Here is a 6,000-nt window from a genome sequence, read left to right as displayed (position 1 = left end):
GTAATGGAAATATCCAGGGGCAGGTATATATATGCTAGCAAGCAAGCTAGAGATAATGAGGTCAGTTCAATCAGGGAGGATGAGGCCCTGTTCTAGCAGTTGAGGTGTGAAAACCAAGAGAGGAGAAACTGGTTCTGTAATTGGCAAGCCTATTACTAGTCTAAAACTAAAACTAGTCTGACTCTCCCTGAGTCCAGCAGAGGGAGCGCTGAGTTCAGCATTCACACACAAGGGGCGCAGAAATTAAGGAATTTCCCCACGCTGTGGAAAGTGGTAGAGGTTTGCCTTGGCAGTTTGTGTGATGAGATCCTTTGGTTCCAATCTATAGGAGCCTGTAGCCCATAGGATTTGGGTTCAGACAAACTCCAAATCCAGCTGCAAAATGCAGCTGGAACGAGCAAGTTTCACCCTGAAACCCTGATTTAAATGCAATGCTATAAAGTGAATGCCAATCACCTGCTCTGCTCCTGTGTGACAAAAGCAGGCAAGTTTCCTGCAGTCTCTTCTCCTGGTGCTGCAAACATTTTGCTCAGCTCCATGATTGACACCTGTCTTCCTCTCTTAAACCATTCATCCTTCTAAGAGCTCTTCCCTCCATGAGATCTAGTTCAGTTAGTTCAGGGTAGTTTGGAGTTTTCAATTCAGTGGGTGCAGCTGGGATCTAGCACTGAAAGTCAGCCAGTGGGCTGTGATGTTATTGGAAGCTGGTTTGTGACCTAGACTGATGGGAAGAGTCCTCACTGCTGACAGCTCTAAGTAGGCAGAGGTAATCACACACAACCAGAGCAAAAGTGCAATAGCAACAAGCAGCACCTGCAAGGAGCATGAAGCTAATTCCGAAAAGTGGAAACATGTAGCATGAAATGACAGATCAATGAGCAATAATGGAGAAGGGAATTTCAGGGACAGATGCAGTAGTAATGTGCTGAATAAACAGGGTAGTGGCAAATCTTTCTCAAGGTCTTGCATGAAAGGCTCTTAAGCAAAGTAAGAAGTCATGGAATCAGAGGGATTCATAGATCAGTAACTGGTTAAAAGATAGGAAACAAAGGGTAGGAATAAATGGTCAGTTTTCAGGATGGAAAGTGGTAAACAGCAGAGGCTCCCAAGGATCTGAATTGGGAGCAGTGCTGTTCAACATATTTATAAATGACCTGGAAAAGGGGTAAACAGTGAGGTGGTAAAGTTTGCAGATATAAAATTACTCAAGATAGTTAAGTCCAAAGCTGACTGTGAACAGTTACAAAGAGATCTCACAAAACTGGGTGACTAGGCGACAAAACGGCAGATGAAATTCAATGGAGATAAGTGCAAATTAATGCACTCTTGGAAAACATAATCCCAGCTGTACATACAAAATGATGGGGTCTAAGTTAGCTATCACAGCTCAAGAAAGAGACCTTGGATTCATCCTGGATAGTTCTCTGAAAACATCTGCTCAGTGTGCAGAAGCAGTTAAAAAAGCTAATAGAATGTTAAGAACCATTAGGAAAGGGATAGATAAAACAGAAAATATCATAATGCTACTATATAAATCCAGGGTACACCCACATTTTAAATACTGCATTCAGTTCTGGTCACCCCATCTCAAAAAAGATATATTAGAATTGGAAAAGGTACAAAGAAGGGGAACAAAAATGGTTAGGGGTAGGGTACAGCTTCTGTATGAGGAGAGATTAAAAAGCCAAGGACTGTTCATCTTAGAAAAGAGATAACTAAGGGACGATGTCATACAGGTCTATAAAATCATGAATGAAGTGAAGAAAGTGAATAAGGAAGTGCTATTTATGCCTTCACATAACACAGGAACCAGCAGGCTTATAACAAACATAAAGAAGTACTTCTTCACACAATACACTGTCAACCTGTGGAACTCATTGCCAAGGGATGTTGTGAAGGCCAAAAGTATAACCAGGTTAAAAAAAGAATTAGATAAATTGGTGGAGGATAGGTCCATCAATGACTACTAGCCAAGATGGTCAGGGATGCAACCCCATGATCTGGGTGTCCCTAAGCCTCTGACTGTCAGAAGCTGGGACTGGATGGCAGGCTGGATCACACAATAATTGCCCTGTTCTGTTCATTCTCTCTGAAGCGTTGGGCACTGGTGGGAGGCAGGAAGCTTGGGTAGATGGATGATTGGCTGTTCTTATGTCTTCAGTGCAGACAAGTTTCTGGATGGGGTTGGGACAGCTGCTGAGTTTGGACCGACAGGGCTGCTGCCCTCGCTGAGTCAGTGCTTTGCTCTTTCATTCTGTCTGGCTCATTTAACATGCTGGTGGGCACTTCTCCTTCTGCCCTTCCATGAGTATATCAGCTATCAAGATACACAGAGATCGATATTCATTGTATCAAGTGGTCTCCAGTGTTGTAACGGATTACGATATTTCTGTGATTGAAATGCAGAGGAGGAGGCAAGGTATGGATATCATTAGGGCTGATTCATTTGACAGAACGAATCTCCTGAGAATATCAGCAAAGTTCATGCCAACCTTCTTCTCGGGGGCTTTATGCAGCTGTAAATTGTTACAAGGACTCAAACATCTCAATATTGTCACATGAATCCCCCTGGGGCTGGCCTAGGGACACATGACACGTGACCTAGGGAATGTAGTCTGACTTGTTCCTAGGTATGCTTTGTGGCAGCTCTCTCGCTGCAGTGGGGGCAGGGTATGTGCAGAGGGAACCGGCTTCCTGTCCCAAGCTCCCATCCCAATGTTCAGATATGGTGAAGCAGAGAGGATTTGTGGTCTACGGGGCTGAGCCCAGAATAGGGAGCATGTGACTCTTGCGTCCCACTCCTGGCTCTGGCACTGACTACTTCTAGAGCATCGGGGAAGTCACTTCCCTTCTCGATGCCTGTTTCCTTCTGAGTAACGTAGGGTGAATTATCTTGACCCACCTCATGGTGGGGCTGGGAGGGCATCATGGGGTCACAAGTGAAGGTGTAGTTCGCTCCAGAGTCTCAGTCCATGTTACATGTCACTGCCCTGTCCGGTGGGATTTCCTTGCCTGGGAGAGCAAGGGGTTACTGTCCCAGTGGCTGTTGGGTAGATTGTCTGCTTAATGTGCTCCAGTCCCTCCTTTAGCGTTAATGGGACTGATGGGCCAGTATCCAGCTCACTCTAAACTGGTGACCTGCTTTGCACTGAGTCAGCATTGAGAGGCAGGGTGTCCCCAGAGCACAGAACCCAGCTCTGCCTGAGGGACTCTGCTCTCTGGCAGAGGCAAGTGGGAGGAAGAGAATGTTCAGCAGCAGCGTGCTGGGCTGTCAAGAAGATGTTATTTGGAAACATGCATAACAGTTGAGGAGAAGCTATATGTTCATGCCAACACTCCCCCTGTCATGTGACCTCTGGGACTCTGACCCAGGTCAGGGGATTGGGGCCAGGCAATAATCCCTTTCCAACAGCATGTGTCTCGCCTGTATAGTGCTGCAAATGCTGCTTCACTCATGGTGCTAGGAAGCACTTTCAGAACCCCCAAGCAGAATGGACAAGGCACTTTAAATTATTGCATCTGACCTAAGCAACATATAATATAACCCTCCTCTCCTAATCCTCTCCTGTTCACTCATGGCTCCACCTTCAATAGGAATTTTGTTGCTGCCTGTGTCCTTCAGTATCTCCATTCATTAATATTTCAGAGTAGGAGGATTTTTTTATGTTACCAACAATTTCTTATGTAGCCTGCATGAGAAAGTGCTCTAGCCACACTCTGATGCGAGTGTAGTTCTGCATGGCCGTCCTTTAATATTAGGATTAATTCCCTCATCCCATACAGCGTATTCTAAGGGTACATCTGGGACAGACGGTAACGTTACGTTAATTATTTAGTATGACCAGAAAGGAACTTTGCATCAGACTCTGAGTAGTAGATTTATGATGCTTCCTGCTGGGCTTTGTATTATTCCTACAGCAGGAGTAGCTGTGGGGCTAGAGCAACAATAGAAACTGCTCTGAAAATAGAAAATCCACATTAGGAAAAACTAAATCACAAAGAATTATCATGGAGAATTTATTTCCAGTTGGTCCTGTAGCATAGTCACATTTTAGTGGATAATTCACCAGGCTGAAATGAGAGGTATAATCAGTAATAATGGAAAAGATGGTGAGAACTTTTCAGTATACGTATTGTACCCAGTGTCTGGCTCTTTGTCATGATCAGAATTCCTGTGACAGAACCCATGACTTTTGGCAGTTTCACAAAGAATATCATGGGCTTTCTGCCCCATCTGCCCGTTAGGGAACAAAACTTTTATTGTGAATTTTTCTAATGGGTTGGGGGAGGTTGTATGTTTTGCTAGCTTGACGTGCTTTCAGGCAATTAACTGCAGCTAACACATTTAAGGAAATCTACTGTAGTGACAGTAACATGGGAGTCCAAGGGAAAACTCCACTCTGTTTGGACCCTACTGTGCTTTAGAATTATCTCTGTAACAAAAGAACTGCTGCTGCTTTAACACACTGACTAGCATGTGCAACATTATGTAGGTCAGGCCCAGGATTGACAAATGTTTTATCTGGTTGGAACAATACTTGCCTCTCAGGTGCAGAGTTAGGGATGGAAGATGTGGGCTTTAACATCTGAGCAGCTCCCTCACTAGTCACCTGCCCCAGCAGTCTCTTGCTGAGCTGGAAACACAGAGTGGATTTATTGACTCCCAGGGCTCTGATCTGCTGATTATACCTCTGTCCTTCAGAGCTCACTCCTCCTTAGTTATGAGAACCTGATCTCACCAGTTCCCAGACCCACCCCCCATGTCTGTCCATACTACTGCAGTGACTTGAAAAATCCAAAGAGAGACACAGGTTTAAAATTTTGCCTGAAAGTGGATTAGTCCCCAAAATACTCTTCTCGGGCTGGCTGGACTGAGCACTAGCATAGAAATTGCAGCATAATGTGTATGCAAAGCACTTCGGGATAAGAACAAAAGAATGACCTTGCTGGGCCAGACCAATGGTCCACCTAGCCCAGTATCCTGTCTTCCAACAGTGGTTGGTGTCAGATGCTTCAGATGGGATGAACAGAACAGGGCAATTATTGAGTGATCCAGTCCCTGTCATCTAATCCCAGCTTCTCGCAGTCAGAAGATTAGGGACCCCCAGAGCATGGGTTTGCATCTCTCACCATCCTGGCTAATAACCATTGATGGACCTATCCTCCAAGAACTTATCTGGTTCTTTTCTGAACCTAGCTATATTCTTCACAACATCCTCTGGTGGAGTTCCACAGGTTGTGTGAAGAAGTACTTGCCTTTGTTTTAAACCTGCTGCCTATTAATATCATTGGGTGAGCCAGGGTTCTTGTGTTCCTTATTCACTTTCTCCACACCATTCATGAGTTAATAGACCTCCATCATATCCTACAGGGTGAAATACACTAGATAAAGGCAAGCTACCACTGTTCTTAATTTTCATGAGGCAGCAAGTGCAACACCAGGAAACATAGGGGGCTAGCTCAGATCCTTTTTCACAGCTGCACCGTTTGGTTCCTAGAATAATAATTTAAGATATATGTATCTCCTAGAGCTGGAAGGGACCTTGAATCCAGCCTCCTGCCTCCACTAGCAGGACAAAGTACTGATTTTTGCCCTAGATCTCTATGTGGCCCACTCAAGGATTGAACGCAATACGCTGCATTTTGCAGGCCGATGCTCAAACCACTGAGCTATCCCTCCCCCCAAGAGAAAAGAGAGAAAAGAATCTTTAGGAATGTACAAGACCTTCCTGGGGGCAGGAGGCAAAGTTGCAGCAAAGAAGAATTCCTGGGCTTAGAGATGGCTCCTGTGCCAGTTGCTGGCTGGATCCAGCATTTCCTAGGCTGTTTCTAAAGCTCAGCTGAGGGGATGACTGTGCCTCCCACATCCTCCCAGGATGGCTTTTCTCTCTTACCCCTGCTGTGCACTCGGGTGATGTCATCCTGCTTGATACTGCCTTATGGCACCTTGTTCTATTATATGGGCAGCTCTGCAGCTAGCGTGTGGGAGCTCAGTCATAA

Source organism: Gopherus evgoodei, chromosome 23 (assembly GCF_007399415.2).
Source record: "Gopherus evgoodei ecotype Sinaloan lineage chromosome 23, rGopEvg1_v1.p, whole genome shotgun sequence".
Lineage (NCBI taxonomy): Eukaryota > Metazoa > Chordata > Testudines > Testudinidae > Gopherus > Gopherus evgoodei.
Note: the sequence above shows the minus strand (reverse complement) of the source record.